Raw genomic sequence first — 14,110 nt, 5'->3', positions numbered from 1 at the left:
CAGCACGGTCCTCGGCGGCAAGATCATCCTCGAAGACAGAGCCATCAGACGACGAGGGGAGCTGTTGAGACGGAGGACGCCGGGAAGTTCGTTTGAAAGGACGACGTTGCCCTTCCGAGTCCGACCCCGTGCCAGTAGGGGCATGAGCGGATGAGCTAGCAGTGTCCTTCCGAGCGGCGTGCTTAATCCTGGGCATGATGAACAAAAGCCTACACGGATGGAAACCCAATGGGGAACGGTCATGGTCAAACCATATGAACGAACACGTGGACTTGGGAGAAAAGGAATCCAAATGCGAGGGGAACGGAGGAGATACCTTCAGATCGAGAAAGGAGAGGAAGAAGATCCCGCGGAGGAGATCGGATCCTGTTGGGGATATTACCTGTTAATAACCCGCCCGAATTGGGCCAGGTCACCAAATCAGGCGATTCACCTGAATAGTGGTTTGGGCCTTGGCCTGGCCAGATCAAGGTCATATGGCGGTTTATGATTCCTGGAAGGTCTCCAAGCTTTGAAGGACGGCGACTTAGAGACCATAGGGGGCACGATTTGTAGGAAAGGAAAGTACCCTTGTAAACCCTAAGGATTCGACCTGTATATAAAGGCGAGTCCCAGGGAAGGAGAGGGCAGGTTAGAAATCATCGAGTGCTAGGTTCGGCGAGTTACGCCCTCCATGTAATCTAAACCACAACAATACAAACCAAAGCAGGACGTAGGCCTTTACCTCCTCACGAGGGGCCGAACCTGGGTAAATCACCGTGTCTCACCCGCTTAACCCCTTTGAGTCGCCGCCAAGGTGCGATGGCTCCAGTACTAAGTCCTTTCATGAGGACATCTGCCGTGACAAAACCACGACAATTGGCGCCCACCGTGGGGCCTACGCACGGTGGAGTTGAGTTCTTAAAGGGAGCCCTACCAGGGTTTGGGAGTTACGTGACGGGGCTCATGACCCGGAGCCGCCGCAGGAAAACCTACATCGACAACCAGCGATGGGGGCCTGAAGCGGATTCGATTGAATCTGGTTAGAGGGTCCCCTTCGGCAAGATCAACATCTTCATCGGCATGATCGGATCATCCGTGCCTGAGCCGGACATCTCCACCGACATCGTCGAGCCGGCCAGGTACGTCCGCCCAGTAACAATGTCAAATCTGACTCGCCCAGTCTTTGTGGGGTTCACGCAGGGATCGGAGGAGCGAGAGCGCTCGGCGACTCAGGAAACTACACCGGTCAACTTTGATGAAGAATCATCCATGGGCCATTCAGATTCAATCCGGTCTCTACATGGGGATTGTCTAGGGGGCTTGTCGTTGGCCATGGACCCCGAAGTCCTTGACCGAACCCGCCCCCAGATCGCCATTTACATGGCGGGGGCGACTCAACCCACACAAAACCCCGTCAGAGACGATGGAGCCGGCGAGACGTCTAGAAGCTCGGCCGTAGTCCTGGTGGATTTAGCGGCGGAGATCACAAGGCTGATGGCGACTCCCCTCACACCAGAAACCAGGAGGAGATAAACACGGAGCTGGCGAAACTCAGAGAGGCAGTGGCAAAGGCTCATCGGGATGACGAGGTGGAGTCCGCCAGGATCGAGACTCGGCAAGCTCAAATTGCGGCCGAAAGGATGCGCTTAAACACTGACAACTGGCGGCTCGAAAAACACCGGCGCGCATCTGACGCCGTCCATCAACGGAGACACCAGGGTCGCCTGCCCCATGATCTCAACCGGACCCGCCTGTTCGACACTCCACGAACCCCTGGGGCGGGAGCCGCCCCGGGGGGAGGACCGGGTTGCTCGCCTAACCCGCCGGTTCAGCCGGCCGAGGATCGCATTCCTCGATTCCGGACGCCTCAAGGCCACTTTTCCAACCCGGTGGACAACGTCCTTGCTGCAACTCGCCATCTGGAATCTCTTCCAATTCACGGCAACACTCCTGCCGAGACAGAAGCAAGGAACACCATCGAGATGTTGAAGACGGCGGTGGTTCAAAACGCACAATTCTCACACAGCCTTGAGAGGCTGCATTCCACTCCCCAGGCAAGTTACACAAGGAGTCGGCCAGAGGACCAGCCCGCCGTAAACAGCGGGCCGCGACTCGTCCCACAGGACAACCCGCCTGATCAGAACCCGCCGGGCCGGGATCTCCCGAACACCCAAGTCGCCCCGGCCCCCCTCATCGGGGGCGGTGGGCGAGTGGGGGTGCCATGCTTGGCCCCCGCCCTTCGTAACGAAAGGATGCCCAAAGATTTTAAGGGACCAAGAAATGTGCCTAATTACACCCCGGACCTTGAGCCGACATCATGGGTCGAGAGTTATGAAATAGCCATGGACATGCTCGACGTAAACGAGGCGGTTTGCGCCAGATACTTCACGATGATGCTCCAGGGGTCAGCACGTACTTGGTTGAAAAACTTACCTCCCAACTCCATCCAGACCTGGGCTGAGTTAAAAGAGCGTTTTATCAAAAACTTCCGAGGAACTTGCAAACGTCCGATGACGATCGTCGATCTACAGCACTATGTTCAGCGCCCTGATGAGTCGGCTCACCATTGGTCACGGCGGGTTGCGGAAATTATCCATTCGTCAGATGGTATTACGGCGGCTCAGGATGTGCTGATCCTCGAGCAGAATTGCCATTACGAACCCTTGGTGCAAAAATTGGGGCGACTCAAGCAAAAGGTCCAAGACATGGGAGAGCTGATGGACACCCTCACTAGGTACGCTGAGGCAGATGACACCAAAGATCCTGGTGAGGACGGTAAGGCTAATTCGCCCAAAAAGGGCGAGTCATCCAAAAACCATACCCGGTTCCAGGGACGTAACCGCCACAATCAAGGGGCCAATGGCAAGCGACGAACGCAAGAGGAGTCCTCGGACTTAGTCGCCAATACCAACACCAACAATGGCAACCAACGCCAGAAGAAAAACAGGGGGTTTAGCGGGAAGAGGCCGCGTAACTATGAAGAGCTACTCAAAGGCCCTTGCCCGCACCATGCCATGGCAGACGGTCCGGCGACTCACTCCTGGGAGAACTGCTTCGTAATGCGGGAGTTTCGGGCGGAGGCGATCAAGAAAAGTCAAAACGATGACCCGGACCAGCGCCAGGAGCAGTTTGCCGCACCCAACCAGCGACAGAACCCCTTCGGCAGCTTTCCTGAGCAGGAGGCTCAGGCAGGCCCATAACCAGGCGGCGGCCAGTACCCGGTGCACCACCAGCGGCGGTATAACCCGACAGGAGCCTTTCAGCAGCCACCCCCACAGGGGGCTCCGCAGGGTCAGGATGATAACGGGGGTTTTCACAGCAACCCCAAACAGTTAAGTAATGGGCAGTATCATGTTTTCACCACCAATGCTTGCAGGCGTGATAAGAAGGTGAGTCACCGGGCATACAGTGTATTGGAACCAGCGCTTCCCAGATACCTCCATTGGTCTGAGCAAACCATATCATGGAGCGGGGAGGATCACCCGCCAAGAGTTGACAACCCAGGCGATTTAGCGTTGGTCGTGGCTCCCCAAGTTGGGGGTTACACCCTGTCCAAAGTGCTAATGGATGGTGGCAGCAACATTAATATCTTATATTTTGACACTTTCCAAAGGATGAACCTATTGGAAAAGGACCTGATGCCTTCAACCACGGTTTTCCACGGAATCGTCCCGGGCAAGTCGGCCTACCCCATAGGCCGAGTCAGGCTCACAGTGGCGTTTGGAACAGCGCAGAATTACAGGTCGGAGTCACTGATTTTCGAGGTGGTCAAATTGAAAAGCCCCTACCACGCGTTATTTGGGCGGCCGGCTTACGCCCGTTTCATGGATCGCCCGTGCTATGTTTACCTCAAGCTCAAGATGCCTGGTCCCAAAGGACCTATCACGGTTGATGGAGATAGAAGGATTGCAAAGGAATGTGAAGAAGGGGACGCAGCTTATGCGGAAGTCGCTTGCGCTGCAGAAGAGCTCAAACACCATCGGGCCAATGTTGACCCGGCGGACATGTCACCCCTAAAGAAGCCAACTACATATGCTGAGTCGCCCCTCAAGTTCAAGCCAACAGATGACACTAAGACAATCGATTTCGTTCCCGGCGATTCATCCAAGCAGTTCACCATTGGGACGGGTCTGGACCCCAAATAGGAAAGAGCGCTCATCGAATTCATCCGTGAGAATCGGGACATCTTCGCATGGAAACCTTCTGACATGCTTGGTGTGCCGAGAGAATTCGCTGAGCACCATCTTAATGTTGACCCAAAGGCAAAACCCATCCAGCAGTACCTTCGCAGATTTAACGAGGACCGACGCAAGGCGATTGGGGAAGAGGTCGCCCGTCTCTTAGCCGCTGGATTCATCGTGGAAGTTTTCCACCCCAAATGGCTGGCTAACCCGGTTTTGGTACTCAAGAAGAATGGTACTTTTCGTATGTGCATTGACTACACGGACCTCAACAGAGCTTGTCCAAAAGATCCCTTCGCTCTTCCCCGCATCGACCAAATCATTGACTCGGTGGCGGGATGCGAAAGATTGTGCTTTTTGGACGCCTACTCAGGATATCACCAAATCAAGATGGTCGTGGAGGATCAAGAGAAAACAGCCTTTATAACCCCCTTCGGGGCTTTTTGTTATGTGTCCATGCCTTTTGGACTCAAAAGTGCGGGGGCGACTTATCAGCGCTGCATCCAGAACTGCCTTCGCAACCAAATCGGCCGCAATGTCCACGCCTATGTCGACAATATTGTGATCAAAACCCGCCAGGGGGAGACACTACTGGAGGATCTCAAAGAAACATTCGATACTCTACGGGTATATCAGATGAAGCTGAATCCCACCAAATGTGTTTTTGGTGTGCCTGCAGGGACATTGCTGGGCATCCTGGTATCGAAACGCGGCATTGAAGCTAACCCGGACAAGATCGAAGCAGTTACATCCCTTGGGAAGCCGGCGAACGTTAATCAAGTTCAACGACTGGCGGGTCGCATTGCGGCCCTAAGTCGTTTCGTAAGTCGCCTGGGTGAAAAGGTGATTCCTCTTTATCAGTTACTAAGGAAATCTGATCGGTTTGTTTGGACGAATGAGGCAGACGAGGCGCTCGAAGCCCTGAAACGCCAATTGGTTAACCCGCCGGTCCTGGCCGCCCCGACTGAAAAAGAGCCCATGCTTCTGTATATCGCGGCAAATTCCAAAGCAGTAAGTGTGGCAGTGGTTGTCGAAAGAAAGGAAGAGGGGAAGGAGTACCCAGTGCAACGTCCGGTGTATTTTATTAGCGAGGTGTTAACCCTTTCCAAGCAGCGGTACCCACACTGGCAGAAGCTGGTATATGGGGTGTTTATGGCGAGTCGGAAACTTAAGCATTATTTCCAAGAACACCCTATCACAGTAGTTAGCTCTGCCCCCCTTGGGGACATCATCCAGAATCGGGAGGCAACAGGGTGGATTGCCAAGTGGGCAATTGAACTTGGGCCGCATCACATACAGTATACCCCCCGCACAGCCATCAAGTCTCAGGCTTTAGTTGATTTCGTCAACGACTGGACGGAGTTGCAGGCTCCGGAAGACAGGCCTGATCTCACTTACTGGACTATTTATTTTGATGGATCTAGGCAGCTGGAAGGCTCGGGGGCTGGGGTGGTGTTGGTATCCCCTCAAGGAGATAAATTCTGTTACTTTCTCCGACTCATGTTTCCGTGCACTAACAATGCTGCGGAATACGAAGCTTTACTTCACGGCTTGCGACTCACCAAGGACATGAATCTAACGCGAGTCAGATGTTTTGGCGACTCTGATTTGGTGGCGCAGCAAGTTTCGGGTACCTGGGATTCTCGGGACCCCATGATGGCGGCTTACAGAAGAGCTGTGTCCGATGTGGCGGGTCATTTTCATGGTTATCAGGTGGACCACATTGATCGGCGCCTCAACGAGGCAGCTGACACCCTCTCACGACTTGGTTCCCAGCGAAAGCCAGTTCCTCCCAATGTTTTTCTGGATATTTTGCATAAGCCATCCGTGATTCTACCATCGGAGGAGGAGTTGGCAATACCAGATCCTGAGTCTCAGCTCGTGGCGGCTCTCCACGTCACGCCGGATTGGGTTCTTCCTTATCTGGCTTATCTCACCCGGGGCGAGTTACCAACAAACGAAGTTTCGGCTCGTCAAATCGTTCGGCGCAGCAAGTCCATGGTCATCATCAATGGCGAGTTATATAAGCGGAGCACCTCTGGAGTTTTTCAGCGATGCGTTTCCTCCGAAGAAGGATGCATAATCTTCAATGACATTCATTCCGGAGACGGTGGGCATCATGCCGGGTCACGCTCTTTGGTATCAAAGGCTTTCCGTCATGGTTTCTTTTGGCTGACGGCTCATGCAGATGCGGAAGATATAGTACGTCGGTGCGAAGGATGCCAGTGTTATGGGCGACAGGCTCATGTGTCGGCTCAAGAATTAAGAATGATCTCCATCACTTGGCCTTTTGCGGTCTGGGGGCTAGACATGGTCGGCCCCTTTAAAATGTCCTCCAACAAGAAGACCCATCTGCTGGTGGCGGTTGATAAGTTCACCAAGTGGGTTGAGGCAGAACCTATTGGAGCTTGTGATGCGGAGACAGCAGTCAAATTCTTGAAAAAGCTGATTTTCCGGTTTGGATATCCGCACAGTATCATTACTGATAATGGTACTAACTTGTCCCAAGGGGCGATGCAGGAATTTTACCATTGAGAACATATCCGGCTTGATGTTTCTGCAGTCGCTCACCCACAATCTAATGGGCAGGCGGAGCAGGCGAATCAGGAGGTTTTGCGAGGAATTAAGCCCCGACTCATGGTTCCCCTGGAAAAAAACCCCAGGGTGTTGGGTTGAAGAATTACCTTCAGTACTGTGGAGTATCCGGACCACCCCGAACCGGTCCACGGGTTTCACCCCTTTCTTTCTGGTCTACGGAGCAGAAGCCGTTCTTCCTACTGATATAAGGCATGACTCACCCAGAGTCGCCGCATATGTGGAACAAGACAATGAGCTGGCGCGTCAAGACTCCTTGGACGCCTTAGAAGAGGCACGTGACCTGGCTACGGCCCGTTCACCTATCTATCAGCGGGATCTACGGCGTTATCACAACCGCCGGGTTAAGAGCCGGACCTTTCAGGAAGGCGACTTGGTTCTACGGTTGATACAAGATCGTGCTGGTATGCATAAGTTGTCGCCACCTTGGGAAGGACCGTTCGTCGTCAGCAAGAATCTCCGCAATGGCTCCTATTATCTGGTGGATCTTCGGCCTAACCGGCCAACCACGGAGGCTGAGTCGACTCGCCCCTGGAATATTGCCCACTTGCGGCCTTATTACACTTGAGCTCTTAAACTCTGCATTTTTGTAAGTTTTTCAGTTTCATTATGAAGTAATAAAATTTAAAAATGCTCCCCGATTTGGGGGCTTCTTCATTAAAAATCAATTTTCATCCTATTGCGACCTTATGAGCCGACAGAATCATCATCTTAGGGTGGCGCTTGAGCTTTCTGACTCGCCCCATCCTGTCGCGACCTTATGAGCCGACAAAACCATCATGTTAGGGTGGCACTTGAGCTTTCTGACTCGCCCCATCCTGTCGCGACCTTATGAGCCGACAAAACCATCATCTTAGGGTGTGTGCTTGAGCTTTCTGACTCGCCCCATCCTGTCGCGACCTTATGAGCTGACGAAACCATCATCTTAGGGTGGCGCTTGAGCTTTCTGACTCGCCCCATCCTGTCGCGACCTTATGAGCCGACAAAACCATCATCTTAGGGTGGCGCTTGAGCTTTCTGACTCGCCCCATCCTGTCGCGACCTTATGACCCGACAAAACCATCATCTTAGGGTGGCGCTTGAGCTTTCTGACTCGCCCCATCCTGTCGCGACCTTATGAGCCGACGAAACCATCATCTTAGGGTGTGTGCTTGAGCTTTCTGACTCGCCCCATCCTGTCGCGACCTTATGAGCCGACGAAAACATCATCTTAGGGTGTGTGCTTGAGCTTTCTGACTCGCCCCATCCTGTCGCGACCTTATGAGCCGACGAAAACATCATCTTAGGGTGTTTGCTTGAGCTTTCTGACTCGCCCCATCCTGTCGCGACCTTATGAGCCGACGAAAACATCATCTTAGGGTGTGTGCTCGAGCTTTCTGACTCGCCCCATCCTGTCGCGACCTTATGAGCCGACGAAAACATCATCTTAGGGTGTGTGCTTGAGCTTTCTGACTCACCCCATCCTGGCGCGACCTTATGAGCCGACGAAACCATCATCTTAGGGTGTGTGCTCGAGCTTTCTGACTCGCCCCATCCTGTCGCGACCTTATGAGCCAACGAAAACATCATCTTAGGGTGTGTGCTTGAGCTTTCTGACTCGCCCCATCCTGTCGCGACCTTATGAGCCGACGAAACCATCATCTTAGGGTGTGTGCTCGAGCTTTCCGACTCGCCCCATCGTGTCGCGACCTTATGAGCCGACGAAAACATCATCTTAGGGTGTGTGCTTGAGCTTTCTGACTCGCCCCATCCTGTCGCGACCTTATGAGCCGACGAAATTGCTGTTTTTATTTTCCTTCATGGCATGGCAACGAGGGTTTCGAAAGCTTTTTCCTGATTCATCTTGAAAATATTTGTTATCATTTATTTGGTTTCACATATGTTGTTTTCAAAGCCTAAGTCAGGTTGATGATCAAAGTCACTTCATCCATGGCGGATTAAGCATTATAAAGGATTCTCAAAATGGCGGATCAAATATTTCAAATCGCTTTAAGGGCGATATAAAGATTCTTTCGAGAGTATCACAAAAGCAGTACCGACTTATGAAAAAGACCTATTACATGGCTCTCAAGCCAAATCGATGAAGTTTATTCTGTTGGCGCCTTCGGATCATTTTGCTGCGAACTTTGGCCGACCTCGATTTGCAAGTCGCCCAGTACCCAGTTACACTTGGCCAGAGCCGCGAAATCATCTTCATTAGTCAGGATTGATGCCAGATCTGCTTCCAAGTCAAAAGGGCTCTTGGGTCGTCGAGGAGTTAAACTGGTCGTCACAAAGGTTGGCGGGTTGACCTTCTTGTTCTCGCTGTCATAAGCAGCCTGATACTTCGATAAATCCAGACTTGCAGCAAGTTGGGTTGCCGCCAGCCGGGAGTCCTTGACAACACGTTGATAGTCCTCTTCGACGAATTCTGACGCATCATCTTTGAGTTGAGGAAAGCCTGCCGCTACCTCTTCCAGGTTGATCTCTCGAGCATACGCCAAGCAGCAACTTAAGGTAGTCAGTACCCCCTTCCGGGCGGCTGACCGAGTCAACTTGCCAATCTGAGGGGCAAGCGTGGATAGGCAGCCAAGCATCTTCTTTAGAAAGTTATAGGCTCTTTGGCACCCATCACAGCTTTAACAGTTAAAACACTGCCGGTGTACAGCTGCTCTGTCAGCGTGTAAATCGCCTTCAGCATCAGCACGCAATCATCCTGAAGGTTGGCGGCTCTCGGACCTGTGTAAGGGGTCATGATAATCAGCGACTTACAATAAGAATTATTGATAAAAAAGGGGAGAAAAGATCAAAAGTTTGAGTAAGTTTACCAAAGATGGCTTGCGTCATGTTTGAGATGTGACGCTTCAAGCCGGACAATTCTTGTTGCACAGTAGCCAGCTTGGCTTCAGCCTTCTCTGCTCTTTTTGTTGCAGCATCTTGGTCAGCTTGAGCTCTTTTCAAATCGGCTCTGAGTTTTTCCAGCTCAGCCAGGACCAATTGATACTTCTCCTCCGACTTAGCTCGGGCATCTTGCTGACTAGATAAGTTTTTCTTTAAATCGCCAAGCGCCGATTCAGTCTGAGCAAGAGTTTCCCGTTGAAAGTACATAATAAGGGGCAAGTCTCAGAACTATTGCAAGCAATATCCCTGACACTTGGGGGCTAATGTATAAAAAAAATTCAGATGAAATTATACAATATCAAGACCCGGCTCATCTTTTTACTGATGACCCGGCCCTTGGGGGTTACTGGTCGAAAGTTTCTCTAAATTTATCAAGACCCGGCTCATCTTTTTACTGATGACCCGGCCCTTGGGGGTTAATGGAAGTAATACAATATAACAAAGCTTACCTCGTGTTTATATTTTAGCATCCGGAGCAGGCTTTTCTCCATCTCATAACTCGCCTCCAGGCGACTTGCAAAACAAGAACAGAGCTCTTTGAACTCCAGATTTTCATATTCAGAAAGCTTGGCCTTGGAGAGTCCAGCGGAAGGGTTTGAGAGGAGGATGTCACATGCTTTGACAAAACCGTTGTTGCCGGTTTGGAGAAGCTGGTACCAGTAATAACTACAGCATCCGGGTCTTCTGCTGTCATCAATGGACTTGGCGGCTTAGGGGCATCCATTGTTTCCTTAGGCGAGTTTGGAGGATCCATTTGAATCTCGGGCTCGCCTTGATCTGGGTTATCTTGGATCGGCACTGATTCTTTGATAGGCTCTGAAATTATGACAGGAGTTGACCCGCTGGTTTTCCTTTTCTTGGCCTGTGCCCTAAAAGAGGGGAGAAGCGCATTAAAAAACTGAAAGTTTATCACCTTCAGATTCAAAGTAAAATTATCAAAAGACTTACCCAGGGACTCGAATCGTTGGCGGAAGTGTCGACATTACTGAGTCGCCAGATGTAGGAGGAGAGTTCTGCAAGAATTATACGTCAAATATATAGGCGGGTTACAGATGTGATCCAAAGAAACATGAAGAATTATTATTCATGGGTACCTCATTTGGTTTCCTCTTGTTCGTTGCTGGTAAGCCGGACACCAGATCACCGGAATGACTTCGGGTTTTCCGATTTGAAGTATGTTGTGCTTTCTTCAGTAGAAAATTTGGGTCCAAACAAGCATTTGGATGTGAGAAGGGAACTTCCATACAAATTCGCCTGGCCGGCTTAGGTGGAGAAGGAGATGAATCGGAGGAAACAGAAATTACCTCTACAGAATCCTCCTGGCTTTCGTTGTCGTCATTCTATTCAAAAGAGGCGGAGATATAAATACAAAGTTAACAGTAGTGGATGGCGAGTGAAAAGAGGATAGGTGTTTACCTCCGAAGGTGCATCGCCGACTTGAGACTCGTCGGCTTCGGATGGCTCGGCCGCAGCAGCTTTGCCCTTGCCTTGGTTTTCTTTGGGGGCGGCTTAGCGTGCTTCATGGCTGGCCTTTTGGGTTTCTTGGACCAAAATTTATCACCTTTCTGAAATGGCTTGTGTTACAAAAAGCCACAATTCAAATGAAACATAAGAACTAAAGACAAAAGGTGGGTTAATTTGCTTACCTTGGGCGCCGGATTAATTTTGCAGAAAGGCTTGAGGCCGATTTGGCCGCAATTTCCCGCAGGCTCGCCAGTCAGCTTCTTGATGATGGTGACAATATCCTTTTCTGTTAAAGCCGTATGGAAATAACATTGAGGATGATCTAAGGTGCCATCGAATTCGCACATTAGCCCGTCCCGGCGACTCAGAGGGAGGATGCGCCATTCGACCTAGCAGCGGATCAATTCAACCCCAGTAAGACCGTTGTTTGTCAAAGATCTTAACTCGGACAATACTGGGATGAAATCTGATTCCTCCTCCTTGGTGAGCTTGTCTGGGAGCTTGAAATTCATTGGAAAGCGATCTTTCCTATAGCCCAGAAGCTTGTTTTCGCCTGCAGGTGAGCTCTCTTGACAATAGAACCAAGACTTGCCCCAACCTTTGGGATGGCTTGGCATGGTGATTGAGGGAAACGGGCTATCCCTGCGGCGCTGAACATTGACACCGCCGAGTTCCAGGCTGGGGCCGTTGTGAAATTCCGTTTGGCGATTTAGGTGGAAAAAGTGCCAGAATAAGGGAACTGAGGGTTCAATCCGCAGATAAGCCTCACAGAACACTTGGAAATGGCATAGGTTACTTATCGAGTTAGGTCCCAGATCCTGGAGGCGGACGTTCATGAAAGCCATGGCGTCTCTAAGAAACTTTGATCCGGGCGGCTTAAAACCTCGCTCAAGGTGTTCGACGAAAACGACTATCTCCCCTTCTTTGGGGTTGGGGAGATCCTCTCCGAGCCCGGTACGCCAGCCGATAACATTCTCAGGGTCCAAGTTGCCCGTTTTCACATAGTCTGCTAGTATGGTGTCGTTGACTTTGGTAGGGAGCCAGTCACTTTTGAAGACGGTGCCCATGCTACAAAGAAGTAAAGTACGGATGAATTTGCACGTCTCGAACATCTACTGTAAGGGGTGAAATAAGTTCATTTAGCTCGCCAAGTAATTTGTTCACGGACTGAGGGAAAAAAACTTGACCCGCCACATTAAGAACCGGGTTGGGTTGCTATGGCGACTTACGAAGTTTGGCTATTCAGGAGAACTACGTTCTAAAGGCGTCGGAGACGTTTGTTCAAAACGGTAAAGTATGAAGACTACAAACAGCTTTACGCAATCAGTGGATAAATTATGGATCTACTGGACAGATGAAAAAACATGAGAAAAATGGCTCGGTGCAGCAATTTACTACCAGGACAAGGTGATGTCGTTCGCTTGACGAAACATTACTCTGGATTCGCAAGTTAAGAGCGGATAAATGAAGGCATTCAAAACATTGGCTATCTCGTCGACATTTGCGTTAATCAGTCAGGGACAGGCAACAGATATTCATGAAGACCATCAAGAACATGGCGATGTTGGAACTTCGAACAAAGATTAGATCTGTTCTCAAATGGGCGGTGGTCTAACCTGATGCTTTCGGTCGGAAGTGGTCGACGGCGATGGAGGCTGTTGGAGAAGCACGGAGGTCCTGTCGAGCGAAGAAAGCTTCGGCGGCAACAGAGTGTTTGGCAAACGGCGAGGTGGTCGACGGTGACGCGGTGGTCAATGGCGGCGAGCGGATCGGCCGTGGTACGAAGCTTGACGACGGCAAAGATCTATGGGCGGCGTCGAAGCCTTTCGGGCGAAGACAGCAAGTGCGGTCAGCGGTGGAGCCCTCGGGAGGCGATAAGACTTCCTCGCTGTGATAATGGGGAGGAGATTGACGAGACTGGTAGGTGGGAAGCGCCAGTCCTGTCCCCCCCATCTATTTAACAGGATGGGCGCTGGAATCGAGGCGCCGTGAGCGGGAACCACCGGGGAATAAAAGATTCGCTATAATGGCGTTCCGAAAATTTTGGGATAACGATGCGCCAGGATCCGTTGGGATTATGTCAGTCTTCCCGGAATTCAAGGGATAAGAAGATGACAACAAGAAATGGTTTGGCGACTTGAAGATTTTCAGTGCCAGATGGCGGGTTACAATTTCTCACGTATGGAGGGAAATGAGGAATGAATCGCCTTTAACTGAGCACAAATATTGGCATGAAAAGAATTCAAGTCAATCTGGGGCCTAATGTTGGGGATATTACCTCTTAATAACCCGCCCTAATTGGGCCGGGTCACCAAATCAGGCGATTCACCTGAACAGTGGTTTGGGCCTTGGCCTGGCCAGATCAAGGTCATATGGCGGTTTATGATTTCTGGAAGGTCTCCAAGATTTGAAGGACGGCGACTTAGAGACCACAGGGGGCACGATTTGTAGGAAAGGAAAGTACCCTTGTAAACCCTAAGTATTCGACCTGTATATAAAGGCGAGTCCCAGGGAAGGAGAGGGAAGGTTAGAAATCATCGAGTGCTAGGTATGACGAGTTACGCCCTCCTTGTAATCGAAACCACATCAATACAAACCAAAGCAGGACGTAGGCCTTTACCTCCTCACGAGGGGCCGAACCTGGGTAAATCACCGTCTCTCACCCGCTTAACCCCTTTGAGTCTCCGCCAAGGTGCGATGGCTCCAGTACTAAGTCCTTTCACGAGGACATCTGTCGTGACAAAACCACGACAGATCCCGCGGAGGAGATCAGGCAGATCCCGGAGCTGGCGGCGCGGGCGAGCTCTCCTGGTGCTGGCGGCGGCGGCGGCTGGGAGAAAAGGAGGCGGGTGGGGGCTAGGGCAAAGCCCAGCCCGCGCCCTTCTATTTATAGGGCCCCGATGTGTCGGACGTCTGACAGGCGTCGGCCATCTGGAGTGGATTTTGCCGTCGGACGACCGACACTAGCCGGACGTCCGGAATGAGTTTAGTCGCCGGACGTCCGAGAC

This window comes from Hordeum vulgare, chromosome 3H (genome assembly GCF_904849725.1).
Source record: "Hordeum vulgare subsp. vulgare chromosome 3H, MorexV3_pseudomolecules_assembly, whole genome shotgun sequence".
In the NCBI taxonomy this organism is placed as follows: Eukaryota; Viridiplantae; Streptophyta; class Magnoliopsida; order Poales; family Poaceae; genus Hordeum; species Hordeum vulgare.
This window is presented reverse-complemented; position numbering follows the sequence as displayed.